The following is a 17,217-nucleotide window of genomic DNA, read 5'->3' as shown; positions in this document are numbered from 1 at the left end:
AATTCATAATGCCTTTGCAGTGCCTGTAACTTGACACCTTTAACCTTCTCATCACTTTCATAATACTTGATAAGAATATCCCATGTCTCTTTTGCCGATTCAGCATGAAAAATGCGATCAAAGTTTGCCGCATCTACTGCAGATTGAATACAAAACGCATCCTTGAAATCTTTCTTCTTCACATCCTTGTGAGTAACTCTCTGAGCATCGTTTGCGTTTTGAGAAAACTAAGGGACGTGATTAGTAACCTCTTCTAGGGTTTCTTGAAAACCAAACAATGACTGCATCTGTTTTCTCTATCAGGATCTAATTTTTGTCATAAAAAATTGAAAGAGAATTGAGAATATCATTACTACCATTCATCTTTGCAGCGAACACGATTCACGGTCCCTAGAAACACGATTATCGACATGCAGTTCTTGAATTTTTGATCAAGAAGAACGAACCAGATGCTCTAGATATCAATTTCTTAGTGCAGATACACTATACACAAATATATATACAAATAACTAACTTTCAATCCAAATAATTAATTTGAGCTTGAGCTTAGATTATATCACACCATATTCTTTTAAAAGATACACATCATTGTCTATAGAAACTATTAAAAATAATTATACCAATTTTATGTTTACACATCACACTAAAAGTTTATTTGTTTTCAACGATATTGATTATATTAATTTCTTGCCGACGAAAAAACACATTATTTCTACGCAAAAGTGTAGACTTTTATATAGATTCTCATATCATCTTAGACTTTACTACATTATAACTTGAAAGAATTTTTTTTATTCTATTAAAACAGTTGGAGTTCAATTAATATAAACGCTAGTTCTCGTGATAGAATAGTACAATTTTTTATACTAGTAGTTATTATGTCATAAATATTCATTCAATTATGTCGTGTTGTATCATTCATTGTACGATTTATAGAATTCACTACAAACTTGCATGGTTCGTGATTTCGTTTCAGACATTGGTTCCACCATCCATTGTCTTTATGCGTTCTGTTGTGGTCCTTCAACTTAGATTTTACAAGTTATGAAATCCTAAAGGGGTCCAAGCAAAACTGCAAATCCTACTCTATAGATCATCATTACTTTGTTCCCCTCAAAGAGTAACTTACTTTTACCAAATACGGAACCAAACTAAAATTTCAGAGGGATGAAAGTAAAGAGAAAATAATAAGTAATTATACATTATTACAATAGCTAGTTGTATTACTTAATTTAATTACACTAGAAATTAGTTATTTTTATTATTTATATAAAAAAAATTCATGTGCTCAACAGTTTTCTTATTCATTTTATAAATTTTATTTATTATTTTTTCATGTACTCAACAATTTTATTATTCATTTTATAAATTTTATTTAAATCTAATTCTATCTTAAAAAATAGTTTGTAAGATTTTTTTAAGTGACAAAACAATATATTAATACAAAAGGTGAAAACCATAAAAAAAAAATAACAATTACTAGCAAAATAAAAAAGGTGTTTAGAGAACTATTAAGGATAAGACTTAAATGTTTTTATATCTATGCAAAATTGACATGTTTTTGTTTTTTCTCCTTGTATTTTTTTTTTGAGATAAAGTCCTTAAATATTAAATTTTAGTTTAGTTTAGTTTCTAAAGTTAAAATCCATAGATTTTTAGCGGATTTTAACTTTAGAAACTAAAATCAAAAGGATTTTAACATTCAGGGATTATTTAAAAAAAATATACGGACAAAAAAATAAAAAACGCGTCAACTTATAAGGATCAAAAACTATTTAAGCCTAAGAATAAAAATTATAAAAAAAAAATACTAAAAAGAAAAACCCTTAACAACATAATAACAAACCAACCATAATAGGCAAGGAAAAACACTCAACCAACTAAGACCAACCTCATAGGATCGTGTAAGAGCTCATACCACCAGAACCATCATCAACATATCAAAATTCGCTTAGAGAATAACAAAACCATATACCAGAACATACCTCAATACAAAGACAAACACTCGATCTGCTATTGGTTAAGATAAGTGAGGTGATTTTGAAACTAGTTTGAATACATGTATGAGTTCACCTCTGATCTACCTATAAACCATTTTCAGACCAAAAACAATTATTTTCCTCAATCTCTTTCATAGTTTTTGTAACATTAAGAATGACATAATTACACGTTCTCCAAATGTTACATAATACAAGGTCTCAAATTATAACAAAACCACCTTATACTTAACCCTATTATCTAAAGATATGAAAGACTAAAAAAACATATGGTCACTAGAAAAAACCACTTGTTAACCCAACCACTAAAAGATTTATACCACACAAACAATACAACTCACAAGTGACAAAGAGATGGGAAACCCACTCCACTTGATCCCCACAAAAGGAGAAGAGATCTCACCTGAATAAGTAACCACCCATTTTTTATACAAATTCTCTCTAGAAGGGATTTATCCTACAAAAACTTCTAGGATAATATGTTGAAAGTTCTTTTAGGTGAGTATTTGTTTTATCGTCTCAACAGGGATTGGTACGATATTACCGTCGTTCTACAATTTAACTTATGTTTTAAGCAAGGGTTTCAAATGGTTTTTGATTGGTAAAAGTATTGTTCGCATGAAAATAAGTAACAAAGGTAAAATATTTGGAAAGTTTAACGTTTAAAAAGCATATCAAGACTAGATTTCATCAACCTATTTTGTATGTATTCGATTAATCAAGCATGTGAACTTCATTTATAACCAACATAACCACATATCGCTCATCTATACTGCTCATGTCTAAGACGATGTTGCGATTTTTACCATATTATTTAATCGATGATGTCTCAACCTATTAAACAATACAAATAAAATTAATGATCCGATACAAATTGAATATCAACTCCAAATCCATGTTGAGACTTTGGTTACTAATATGTGATAAACTTAGGTCAAGACTTAAAGGATGTTTCTCAACAATGATTTAAATCACACATATAAAGTAAAAACAAAGCTTATCATCTATATTGATCATAAAGTTCACATACAAAAGCTCAAAATAAATATATATACTAGTTTATATTGACTATAACTAACCTTGATACAAAAGGATATAGCTACCCATAACCATGACAGCTTGCTTTACAAGAAATAAAGAGAGATGAATGAGCATCCAAGTTGAATAATCGATAATGGATGCGAATCCAGCTCCGATTAAATGATTGTAACTTCAAATGCCTCAAAACTGAGTTTTCTAAGTTTTTTTTGTGAAGAGGAATGGTGTAATATTGAGAGATATTGGGAAAAATCACAAAATGACATATTTATAGAAAGTTGTGATTGTTTATAGAAGGTTTTTGTGTGAAGAGCATGAGCCCGCCCGGCGAAAGTCACCTTTTTTGGCCCATGACGTGTTAGATTTCATCAAACCGTCTTAATGAAAATACTCGGTCTCTCCCGGCAACCATGCCCTCGCCCATCGAACTCAATTTCTCAAACCCTCACCGGTGACCTACACGAGTTTTCCTATTGGATTTTGATTAATTCTCCTCGCCACCTCTCGTCGGGAGAGCTCGCTTCATGGTCGCTACCTATCGTTGGATGAACAAGCTCACATTCCACATCTTTGGTTATGCTTCTACTTCATTTTTTTGTGTCCTTCCTCTTTTATTATGATATTTCACACAAACTTATGGATTTAAACAATCGAAAACGCAAAAGAGATCAAAAAATGCAAAGTTTTAATGATAAAATTGAGTAAATATTGGCATTCAACAGAAGACAAACACTTTAGGAAGATCCCAACTACCTAAAATAAGGGAAAAGGTAAAATTCTCAATCGTAAGAGATGAGAAGGAACCAACAAACTGAACATGATAGACAAAGACAACAGACAAAAAAACTCCTTTTGTATGCTTCCAGATCGACTTATCTCTCTCATAAGAAAGAATAATAACTCGGAGCATAGAAAAAAAAATTAAACATAAATATCTCTATATGAAAGAAAGATCTTCTCCACTTAATATCTTAAACCAATACCAATTTCTCCCACCAACCCATCAGATTGAATGGATTTAGAAAACTAACAAGGGAACTTAAACTTTAGGGGAGTGGGTCCTAACCAAGGGTCCTTCCAGAAATAATTATGGAGGCTAAAGCTGCTTTTCTAAAGATATTATCAACAAACCAATTAGAAGGGTTATCTGTAACACCTCATACAATTTTAAGGATTACCAACTGACCCCACAAACCAACACAGATCTTTTCAACATGCTTTGTCCTCACTCACACGCTTTCCGGGAAACTTCCCAGAACGTCACCCATCCAAGTACTACTCCAAGTCAAGCATGCTTAACTATGAAGTTCTTATCTATTGGGATACCGAAAAGAAGATGCATCTTGTTGGTATAGGTAGTACCAATCAATCTTTATAAGTTTTCCTTCAACCATGCAATCCTATACCTGCATAGCCTCAGGATCTCTCTCATTCTGATGTGAATTCGGTTTTTCCCTAGAATCTTCTAGGAGTGTCTCATTGTCATGCCTCGTGCACCGACAACCACTCACTTGACCTTAGGTGTAACATGTAACCACTCTCTGGCTCGGGTGTTATAGGCTCACCAGCTTCCGCTTGGTTCATCCCCAAACCACATCGTATTGGGAGAGGCCTGGCTCTGATACCATTTGTAACATTCTAGAGAGCTTTCAGGATTACCGACTGACCCCAAAAACCAACACAGGTCGTTTCAGCATGCTTTGTTCTCACTCACATGCTTTCCAGGAAACTTCCCAGAAGGTAACCCATCCAAATACTACTCCAAGTCAAGCACGCTTAACGATGAAGTTCTTATGTGTTAGGCTACCGAAAAGAAGATGCATCTTGTTGGTATTGGTAGTACCAATTAATCCTTATAAGCCTCCCTTCAACCATGTAGTCGATACGTACACAACCTCAACACCCCTCTCATTTTGATGTGAATTCGGCTTTTCCCTAGAAGCTGCTAGGAGTGTCTCATTGTCATGCCTCATGCACTAACAACCACTCCCTCGCCCTCGGGTGTAACATGTAACCACTCTCTGGCCTCTCTAGCCTCGGGTGTTACATGCCCACCAGCTTCCGCTTGATTCGTCCCCGGACCACATCTTACTGGGAGAGGTTTGGCTCTGATACCATTTATAACACCCCAAACTGCTTTCAGGATTATCGACTGACCCCATAATCCAACACGGGTCTTTTCAGCATGTTTTGTCCTCACTCACACACTTTCTGAGAAACTTCCTATAAGGTCACCCATCCAAATACTACTCCAAGTCAAGCACGCTTAACTATGGAGTTCTTATCTGTTAGGCTTCCGAAAACAAGACGCATCTTCTTTTCGGTAGCCCAACAGATAAGAATTTCATAGTTAAGCGTGCTTGACTTGGAGTAGTATTTGGATGGGTGATCTTCTATGAAGTTTTTCGGAAAGCATGTGAGTGAGGACAAAGCATGCTGAAAAGACATGTGTTGGTTTGTGGGGTCAGTCGGTAATCTTGAAAGTTGTCTGGGACGTTACATTATCCATATTGAAACTAAGAAGAGACGCACAGTTCCACCAAGTTGAAGTAAATTAGAACCTAAATATCCTTCCCTATTTAAAAGAGGAAATGATTGAATCACTATACCTAGATACGCAAATATCACACCACATACCCGAAGAACATTTAATCAACCACCATCTCAAATTAGCTAAAAGGGCTAGATTAACTAGCTGAAAATACATAACTCATAACCCCCTCATTATTCTTAAGCTTACAAAAAGTATCTCATTTAATCCATAAAATCTTATATCCCCCCTTCACCCCCTCCTCAAAGAAACCTTCTCTATAACCTTACAAGCTTCTTCCAAAACTTTACAAGCATCTTCAGAAAGAACAAGAAAAATATGGGAATAAGATTAAGCACAAAATTAATAAGAGTCGTAATATCTCCCAAACTAACATATTAGTGCTTCCAATAATGGAGCTTTCTAGTCATCAAAATTATTAAAGGGTCCCAAGTAGATTCCAACATAGTATAAGGCCTTACTGGTAATCAAATGTACATAAAAGGAAGGGTTTCAATCTCACAATTAAGGAAATCACCTGCAGAATTTAGGAAGACATGGTCCATGTTAACCCCTATAAGACTTCTCTTAAAGAAATTAAATCGAAGCCCAAAAGTAAGCCCAACCCCTCTTAGGACACATTAATACTCCATAGGTTTTTAAGAGTATGGTCTGCCACAAGGAGTGTATTGTTAAAACAAGACTTGTTTATGCCCGTAAAAGGTTTTGATGATAAAAAGGTATTTAAAGAACAATAGGGTTTGCTAACATTTTGTTTAAGTGTGCAGGATCATAAGCATAGAATTAATCCAGATTGTTAGCATATGTGGAGAAGTAATTTAAATTTTGATTATGATTAATCAGAATCTGAACTAGTTCATCTCCTCTGAAGGCATCAGACCCTGACGTCATTCGCCAACTTCTGATGATACCTCAGACTCTGAAGATGTGAAGAGTAGTTGGTTCGTACCATGAACCAAAGCAGTCTTGTCTTATCAATGCCCTAGATTTTTGGACAAAGTCAACTAGAGTTTTCATTTCGCAAGGCTCAATAAAAAGGGACGTGACATCTTCAGACCGTTCTACCTTTTGGTAGATACCTAGTACGATGAAAGATATTGAGAGAAACACAATTATTTAGTGGATACAACTTCAAACCTGATGAAATTCTGCAACGTCTCTCTTAACATACTTCTTCACCAAGTTTGCACATTATGTTCAAATCCTTCAACGACTCTTTTTTCAGTCTCTATAAAAGGAAGTTGAAGACTCAAAGGAAGGTTACAACATCATAATGAACTACAAGATCTATGGCATAACTCTGAGTTGTTATTTGTAGAACTGTTTAGCTTAAAGATCATAGGATTTCTTATCTTTGATATTCTTAGAAATATTAGAAAGGTTAAAAACCTTTGTGATTGTTGCACGACTGTTATACTTGTGATTATGTATCGAAGTATAGTAGTTATCATATCTACTAAACTTGTGATTATGTATCAAAGTATAATGGTTATCTTGTCTACTAAACATATGTATAAAATAGAGGAAGTGTCTTGCCTGCGTGCTAGAGCACATAAGTATCTTTCTAGGTTGATTGAGTAAGAAAATCTCTTGTCTGAGGACTTGAGCAAGGAATTCTCTTTCTAGGTTGATTAATCATGGAAGTCTCTTGTCTGAGGACTTTAACAGAAGTCTCTTTCTATGGTGATTGAGCATTAATGTCTCTTGCAAGTGTGCTTGAGCAATTTGTAACTTGTTTGGTTATAGGGGAAATCTCTTGTTGAGGCAAGGGGACTGGAATATTCTCAATTGAGGAAAGGAACCAGGTTAATCTTTGTGTGTTGTTTGCATTTACTCCAAATCTTTATATTTCAGTTGCTATCTTTTCTTATGATATCAGAATCTGAACTTGTTCATAACCTGGACGTCTTAATTCAAAAGTGAAATCAATTTTTGAGAATACACAATTCACCCTCCCCCCCCCCTCACACACACACACACAGACATACTTCTTGTGTAGTTTTCTCACCTTTAGTTGGAATCATAGCACATTTTGTGCTTACAGTTAACCGTGGTGCATTAATTGATCCTGCGATAAATACACTTGTTGCATCATGTCTAGAGTTCCTTCATTGGTGATTCCACCCAGTTGGAATGGTGGAAGAGAAAAATGTATACTTACATCATTGGCCTTGATGATGAGTTGTAGGATGTACTTGAAGATGGCATTGACCTGGTTATCGATGGTTTTGGTATGGTTAATGATAGATAAGTTCTTCCACCATCTCAAATGAAAGTATATAGAAAACATCAAAGAGTAATACGATATTCTGATTGAGGTTCTACCTCACTCATAATACATAAAAATCATTAATAAACCTACTTCCAAGACTATCTTTCAATCATTGTGTTCCACGTATGAAGGGAAGCAACAAGTGAAAGAGGCCAAATCAAATCTTGTTCAACGCTATGAATTGTTCAGGATGATGGATGATGAGGACGTTGAAACCATGTTCTCCAGGTTTCAAACTCCTGTATCAGGCCTTCAGATCCCGAGCAAAAGTTACACTACCGTTGATCATGTAAAGAAGATTATGAGAAGTCTTCAAGCTAAATTCAAACCTAAAGTCACAACTATTTCCAAAGCTAAAGATCTGAATAATTTGAGTCTGGAAAGTATGATAACAAACCTTCAAAGCCATGAATTGGAACTGACTGGAGACGAGGCAGATGTGAAATCCAAAACATTGGCATTAAAAACTATGGGTGGGAGATCTGGTGGTAAAATTGTCAGAACCTCTAAAATCTGGAAATCAGAAGAAGTTTATGATGAATAAGCTTCTGCTGACGAATCTGATGAAGAGGACATGGCTTTTATCATAAGAAAAATCCAAAAATTATCTAGAAAGAACAAAAGATTCTCTGGTAAAAATAATGGATTCAGAGGGTCCAATTCTAAAGACAATACTGATGACCAGAACGATTGCTTCAACTGTAAGAAGCCTGGTCACTTCAAAGATGTTTGTCCTAATCTTCTAAAAGAAAGATAAATGAAAGAAGGCTTTTACATGATAGGTTCAGGAACAACCTCAAGAAAAGTCTCATGGCAACATAGGATGAAATTGACATCGAGGATGAAACTGACAAAGATGAGGGAGAATCTAAATTGGATCTTATGGCCATGACACCCTCAAATACAAAATATGAATCAACCTCAAATCCAGATCCAGATGAAGAAGACGAGGTATTCTCTAACTTATCTCATTGTGATTTAATATTTTTCATTCAAGAGATCATGAGTCGCTGTCAAGATAAAGCAAGACTCATGAAAACATTGAAAAAGGAATGTGGTCTTCTAAAAGAAGAACTAAAAATTTTTCAAAATAAAGTTGAAACTTTGGAGAAAGGTCACATTACTCTAGTAAATAAATTATCTGATAAAAACTTGAATGAGCGTGAGATAGCTCTTCAAGAATGTATCATATCAGGTATGGAAAGAATCAAGTTTGCCTCCATAATATATGGAGTAAGCAAGAGCAAAGGAAAAGGTATGAGTTATGATAAGAATAAAGATAAAGCTCAACTTATAAAAACCTCAGATGTTTCTCCTTCAAGCAATTCTCAAACTAGTAAAGTAACTTGTTTTGTGCCTGCCTTTGACAAGGATAAAAGTCTGAACAAATCAGAACCCAAGATGATTGAGTCAAAGTTTCTGAAGAAAGTAGAACCTAAGATCTATGGACCTAATGTTATGAAGAGTGCAAATGTCAAGATTCATTCTAGAAAAAACATTTATAAACAAAAAGTCTGGAATGAATATAGATCCTTCTATCGGAAGAAGGCTCAGAATAAAATAATACATGTAAGAACTTACCAGAAAGGACCTATAAAAGTATGGGTACCTAAATCTCAAATTGGAATCTCAAGTCAAAGGAGAAACTCCGGCGGTTCTTCAAGTGACGGTGTTGAGGAACGGTGATCCACAAGCCTTCTACTTTCTCAGGTAACTCCTTACCCTGATTATTTTTCTCCAATTGCGTTTCGTTGAATCTTCTTCTTTTCTTCACCGCTCTTAGGCCCGTAGACTCTGTTAAGGCTTTGTGACATTTATGCAAACTACTGAGAGGGTGAGGGTTGTGGTTGCAGCTCAACCAATTGAAGCTTCCGTGTGAAGCCTCAATGGCTATGGATGTGAGCTTCGGTGAGGGTGAGAGTTTTAGAGATATGAAGAGTGAATAAGGAAAAGAGAGATTCTGTAGAAGTGGTGAAAATGAAACCCCCCTGAATGATTGAGTCCTGATTACATTTATAGGGATTGGGATTAAACAGAGTTAAACTCTGTTAATCCCTCTCAGTGCAAATTCAGTTATCTGTTAATTCTGTTAGCACTTTAATTTAGAGGAGTTAGCTAAGTGTTAAAAAAGTTGTTATGAATGTTGTTAATCTTTGTTAACTCTGTTAGTTGATGTGTTTATGGTTAGTCATGGTTAGTATAGGTGAAGCAATGTCAATGAGGTGTTAATGAATTCTATTATTCGATGCCTGTAATATTTATTTTTGGATTATGCAGACTGAGCTTAGCAGAATAATGCAGGATGTAAGGTGTTGGGATCCTAAGCTTCTCAGCTAGATTGGGTTTAAAGCGAAAGCTCGGTTAACAGGTTATTATGTTAAGTTGAACCCTTAATTGTTAGTTGTCTACTATTTACTAAGTTTAATGCACTTTGGTTAATCATAACAAACAATTGGTTGCAGGGCATTATGATCAACTTGATATGTTAAGTTGATTGTTTATGTATTAGTTGATTAAATGGTGTGAGTTAGTGAATTAGATTGATAGTTAGAGTATATTAGTTTGAATCTAAATGAAAGTAATTTGGGTCGAAGTGTAACTGAATTAGTTAGAACTGATTTAAAAACTCGAGTTAGTTCAAGTTAGTTGTGACTTTAAGTGGTGGTTTTTCTGTTTAATTCTTGTTCATTTAAATGTTGATTGGCGAGGTTAGGTGATATTAACTGTTGTTGTTGTATAACTTGGAATGTTATTGATGTTGTGAAATGGTTATGGATTGTTTATGTTGCCTTTAGATATGCATTTCCTATGGATGTATGGTGATGAACCTTGGCTGTTGTAGGATTATTGCAGACCGGTGGTGAGGTTTGCAGATTTTGCTTTGCTACGAGTTGCACAGATTGTCAGTGGTATAACATGTAGGTTGTAAGCTATGAAGACCAAGGAAACTAGAATCATTCTCATCTTGTCATGTTAATGTAGTTACCATTATTTGACCAAAAGAATGTAATTGTAGGAGACTTGCTTATGTAATAAAAAATGTGTTGTATAGCTTCCCTCTTATGCAAATATTTGATGCATTCCATGTGAACTAAAGTTACAAGATTTACACCATTTTCCAAATGAGGTTGGCTACATACTTATTCAATGTCATGCAAATGGTCAACTAAACGAGTCATGACCTAAGCCAATCACATAGCAAATGATAAATAGAAATTAGCATGCTCCATTTCTAGGCTTGTTGACTTTGGTCAATTGGTTGACCAAAAAGTCAACCATTGACCAAAGTCATCCTTGGGTCAAAGTTATCATTCTCTTAGTTTTTTTATGGATGATGCAAATGACATTTGAATGGACATGTATTTGCATGAAAACAACCCTTTATAATTTAATAACATGCTTTATTTTGAAACCTCTTCACAATCCAAACTTAGACCATAATATAAATGTAAGGTGACATATAAATCAATGGAATAAAAATGCATAATGAATCATGCATCTTGAATGGTAAATAGAATGGATCATGATTTGAATGAAAGTTTGAGTAAGATTTGAATGACATTGCCTTGGATTGACCTGAATCATCAAGCAAGCAGGCATGTGAACCCAATGGTCCACTTGTTTGATGGTTCCCAGGAACAAAAAGAGAACTTGATGATGGATTATGCATGACATAATGATCAATAATCACACTCCAATGAACTAGGGTTTTAGTCAATCATAAGATCACTAGATAAATCACATGGTCACCAATTGCCAAATGTCCATGATTGGGGTTTCATGATGTAAGCCACCTAATCAAAGACCTCAAACTAAGCACAAGGATCCAAAATCAAATCTCCAACAAATGTCTCCAAAGATTAGGGTTTCATGATCAAGTTAAAACTTATAAAGCAATCCACATGATCCATGAGTACCAAAGGACAAGAGTTATGGTTTTGTGCATGTTGGTGTAAGCCCTAGAGGCCAATACTTTTGGTACTTGTATCGAATTATTTATTAATAATAAAAAAAGGCTTTTTCTTTATTATGTTTGTTTAATAAAGTCCCTAGAATAGATAGTCCGTTTAATGTATCAAGTGTGACTTGATCATGAGAGCACATTAAACATAGGGACACTATACTTAAAGTATCCGTAGTCTAGCTTTATTGTGAAGTGGGATAACATTAAAGCATTAAGACTATTATGTTTGTAGACTGATGATCACATCTCATGGATCATGGATAAAGAGTTATCAAGTCTTAAACGTAGGTATGAATATTAAGAGTAATATTTATACCGGATTGACCCGCTATGAGAATACTATATAGAAAGTTATGCAATGTGTCATAAGTTATTCTCATGGTGATAATGGTGTATACCACTCTTCGACCTGAAACCACTATGGACCCTAGATGTAGAGTCGAGTGCTTTGTTGCTGATCCAACGTTGTCCGTAACTGGATAACCATAACGACAGTTGATGGGTACTCCACGAAGCATGTTGAGGGACATGAGTGTCCTAGATGGAATTTGCCCATCCTGCGTAACAGGATAAATGTCTATGGGCCCAATATTGAACTGGACAAGGATGACACGGTCTATACCTTGTGTTCAATATAGACATAAGGGCAAAGGGGTAATTATACACATAATTATTATCACAGGAGGTTTTTTCAGATCACATGACATTTTCGTGTCTTGGGTAGCAGTGGTGTGTTGCTAGATACCGCTCACTGTTTATTATGTTAAATACGTGATTTAATATAATTGCCAACGCCACGAAAACCTATAGGGTCACACACAAAGGACGGATTGATGAGAGATAGAGTAACTACGGAACATCGTAAGGTACGGTGTACTTAAGTAGAATACAAAATATGGTAAGGTACCAAATACTTAAGTGATTTTGGCATATTATGAGATATGGGCCAAAATACACTTAAGTGGGCTTTTTGGCTTGAAGCCCACACAAGTGGTTCTATAAATAGAACTCTTGTGCAGAAGCATTGTAAGGGAATACAACACAACTGAAGAGTTGGAATTTCGTATCTCTCTTTCTCTCACTCAAAGCCTTCATTCGTAACAGCTAGCACTGAGATTGAAGGAATCCGTTCGTGTGGACTGAGTAGAGACGTTGTCATCGTTCAACGTTCGTGATCGCCACAAGAGGTAACGATTCTATCACTGATCATGCCCATTCGTAAGGATCACTAAATGGAGAAATTTTAAATTCCGCTGCGCCTTGGATGGCAATTTTCCTTCAGTGGTATCAGAGCCTGGTTACGAAACCATGAATCTGATAACTGTTTTTGTTCTGTATTAATATGATTAAAGACAGAATGAATCAAAGATTAAATTGAGATCGATCAAGGTATATATATATATATATATATATATATATGATATATGTAATCTTGATGCAAAATACATTATATATGATATATTGTTCTCGTTTTGTTCATTCAAACACTCAATGGTTGTTTTCTTTTGAGCGATCAATGGTCGTTTACTTCTTGATCCGACATTAGTATGGTGAAGCAATGACGTGTTGATCAATCATACTGAATCAACAATTGAGATGTGTTTGACGGTCTGAAATTGGTGCAGCAGGGTTAGTGACGGCATAAGGGTTGTATTGTCAGAGAGTTATGCGATTGGGGTTGTGACTGCACAAGAGTTGTGTTTTCTAAACACTTTTCTGAACAGTTTTAACCGGTTAACGCATATGGTTAACCGGTTAACGGCATACGAAATAATTTTTTTTAAGTTTTTAAACAGTGTTAACCGGTTAACGCATTTGGTTAATCGGTTAACGCAAGACGGAAAATAGTTTTCTAAGAGATTTTCAAACAGTGTTAATCAGTTAACACATTTGGTTAACCGGTTAACGCAAGGCAGAAAATAATTTTTGAACAGATTTCAAACAGTGTTAACCGGTTAATGCATTTGGTTAACCGGTTAACGCAAGGCAAAATTCACCCATTCGGCTAAATCAATGCTTTAAAGTATCAAGTGTTGATGCGAAAAATGACGTCGATTTTAAATGAATTGTTCAGCGGAATACCCGTCCCCGCTGACCGGGCAGCGGACCCCCGGCTAACTCTGCGTAATATGATCGGTCGTCGAGATTTAATTTGATTTTAATTAATTAAAGGAATTAATAATAATAATAAAGTGTTTATTATTGTTTTGTGGTTATCGGTTATGGCCTTAGTTTTCCTTTATTCTGCTTTGGGTTTTAAAATATGACCTGCGTGTCGTGCCTCTCTTTTAATCTCTTTAGTAACTTCTTTTCTCATCTCACTCCCTCGTATGTAAAACGAGTTTCTTTTATGTAATGTAATAATATGAAGAAAGCAAAGAAGTCAGTGCCAAAGGAGGACAACCTTGAAGATCTTGCTTGGAGAAGCTTAGGTCGTTGTTAGGTTAGCTTAGGTTCTCTCATTGGCTTGGGAGAACAATTGCGTTAGGGGCCATAACTGTTTCATTATGTATGTATGTATGTTGATGCATGTGAATGTATGTTGATGCATGTGAGAGGCGATTTATATGATAAATAAGCCGGTGAGATCAAAAAAAAATTGCAATTCCCTCAAATTAAATATTAAGTTTATGATTTCCAAGTTTTAACACTCATCAAGACTAGTATCGGATAATGTAGGTTTCGCCTACGCGAGGTGCATGTTCTATATTAGTAAGGTGCGATGGGATAATTGTAATATCCAACTGTTAAAACAATGGGTCAAACATAACTAAACAAATTATAATAAGATTATATATATGTTTAGAAGCAAGAGTTGGGAATGATCCATATGATGGATTGGAATAAGGAGTTATTCACCCAACTGAAATTTTCGAGAGTTGTACGAGATACAATTGGAAGGAGTTCCTACCTAAATAACCTAGTTTTGTGTAATCCGCCTACGCGGACTTGGAACGAAGTGAAATATGGATCTCGACCCACTAGGAAATCTTCCAACGGGATTTTCCGAATCAAATGATGAGGGTCATTTGTTTTGAGTAAAATAGTGGGAGTATATTTAATTAAAGGACTAATTAAATATGTCAATGATACTTATATTTTCATTAATCCTTATGTAGATTACCATGACAACAAACACCTCTAACAACATATTGCGATCAAACCTTGAGAAGGAAAAATTGTCTGGGACAAATTTTCTGGATTGGTACCGAAACATGAGGATTGTCCTCAAACATGATAAAGGGAAAGACAAGGAAGTTGTCAAACCCAAACCCACTATTGCTGCTTTGAAGCCTAGTGGAGGCATAGCAAAAGAAGGCACCTGCTTCCAGTGCGGTAAGACCGAACACTGGAAGAGGAACTGCCCAAAGTACCTGGAACATAGGAAGAATGGAGTAGAGACTTCAACTTCAGGTGTTTTTGTTATTGAAATTAATTTATCTACTTCTGCATCATGGGTATTAGATACTGGATGCGGTTCTCACATTTGTACAAATGTGCATGGACTAAAAGGAAGTAGAGATTTGGCAAAAGGTGAAGTCGACCTACGAGTTGGCAATAGAGCAAAGGTTGTTGCCTTAGCCGTAGGACCTTATGTATTGACTTTACCTAGTGATTTAATAATTCAGTTGGAGAACTGTTATTATGTACCTGCAATTAGCAGGAATATTATTTCTGTTTCTTGTTTGGACAAGTTTGGTTTTTCATTCATAATAAAGAACAATTGTTGTTCAATTTATTTGAATGATATATTCTATGCTACTGCACAAATGAACAATGGATTATATGTCCTTGATCTTGAAATGCCTATTTATAACATTAAAACCTAATGAGTTAAATCCAACTTACCTTTGGCATTGTCGATTAGGCCACATAAATGAGAAACGCATTTCCAAACTCCATAAAGATGGACTCTTGGACTCTTTTGATTATGAATCATATGAGACATGCAGATCTTGTTTAATTGGAAAGATGAGAAAGTATCCATTCACAGGAAAAGATGAAAGAGCTAATGATCTTTTGGCCCTCATACATACTGATGTATGTGGACCACTGAACATACCAGCCAAAGGAGGTTTTCAATACTTCATCACATTTACTGATGATTTCAGTAGATATGGTTATGTGTATTTAATGAAACAAAAATCAGAGTCCTTTGAAAAGTTCAAGGGATTCAAGAATGAAGTACAAAACCAATTAGGTAAGAATATTAAAACTCTTCGATCAGATCGAGGTGGTGAGTATTTAAGCCTAGAGTTTGATGACCATCTGAAAGAGTGTGGGATCCTATCCCAACTTACTCCTCCTGGAACACCCCAATAGAATGTTGTATCTGAGAGAAGAAATCGAACCCTGTTAGACATGGTCCGATCCATGATGAGTCACGCCGATCTTCCAAACTCCTTTTGGGGACATGCGCTATTGACGGCAGCTTACACACTTAACAGTGTTCCATCCAAAAAGGTTGAGAAGACACCATATGAGATATGGAGTGGTAAGAAACCACACATGTCTTACATGAAGATTTGGGGTTGCGAAGTTTATGTGAAACGACAAATTTCAACTAAGCTTGAGCCCAAATTTGATAAATGCTTATTCGTGGGGTATCCTAAAGAAACGAGAGGGTATTACTTCTACAATCCTTCTGAGGGCAAAGTGTTTGTCGCTCGAGCTGGAGCTTTCCTAGGAAAGGATTTTATTTCCAAAGGAATCAGTGGGAGGAAGGTAGAGCTTGAAGAAATTCAAGAATCACAAAGCATCGATACACCTATGGAGGAATTAGAGCAGGAAACACAAATAGTTGTGTAAAGAGCAACCTGCTCAAGTAGAACAAGACCAATGTAGGTCAAGCAGGATACGTCACCTACCTGAGAGATATGGATATCTCATAATAGATCAAGGTGATGTATTACTCATGGATCAAGATGAGCCTGTGACCTACTCATGGAATCTTCATTTTGATGAAATAGTAAAACAATATGGATTCATCAAGAACGAAGATGAGCCTTGTGTCTACAAGAAGGTTAGTGGGAGCATGATCGTTTTCCTGGTATTATATGTAGATGACATATTACTCATTGGAAACGATATCCCTACCCTGCAACAAGAAAAGTCTTGGTTGGGGAAATGCTTTTCTATGAAGGACCTAGGTGAAGCAGCCTATATATTAGGAATCGGAATTTATAGAGATAGATCACGAAAACTGCTTGGCCTAAGTCAGAGTACATACATAGACAAACTGCTGAGACGCTTTAATATGCATGATTCCAAGAAAGGATTCATACCTATGCAACATGACCTGTGTCTATCAAAAACACAATCCCCTTCAACTAAGGAAGAAAGGGATCGCACGAATAAGATTCCATATGCATCTGCAATAGGATCTATCATGTAT

The 17,217-nt window shown here is 35.5% G+C and overlaps 1 long non-coding RNA gene across 3 annotated transcripts; it reads left to right on the top strand.

The window, feature by feature from the left end:
* Positions 1-8,857: 8,857 nt before the first annotated feature.
* On the top strand, positions 8,858-10,972 carry LOC127118218 (uncharacterized). 3 transcript variants are annotated; one of them, XR_007802123.1, is made up of 3 exons: positions 8,858-9,568; positions 10,136-10,226; positions 10,712-10,972. It is a non-coding gene; the product is annotated as an uncharacterized LOC127118218 (long non-coding RNA). The 3 variants fall into 3 exon arrangements; XR_007802122.1 differs by having other exon boundaries at positions 10,701-10,972; XR_007802124.1 differs by having other exon boundaries at positions 10,654-10,972.
* Positions 10,973-17,217: the final 6,245 nt, after the last annotated feature.

This window comes from Lathyrus oleraceus, chromosome 2 (genome assembly GCF_024323335.1).
Source record: "Lathyrus oleraceus cultivar Zhongwan6 chromosome 2, CAAS_Psat_ZW6_1.0, whole genome shotgun sequence".
NCBI lineage: Eukaryota > Viridiplantae > Streptophyta > Magnoliopsida > Fabales > Fabaceae > Lathyrus > Lathyrus oleraceus.
This window is presented reverse-complemented; position numbering and strand designations above follow the sequence as displayed.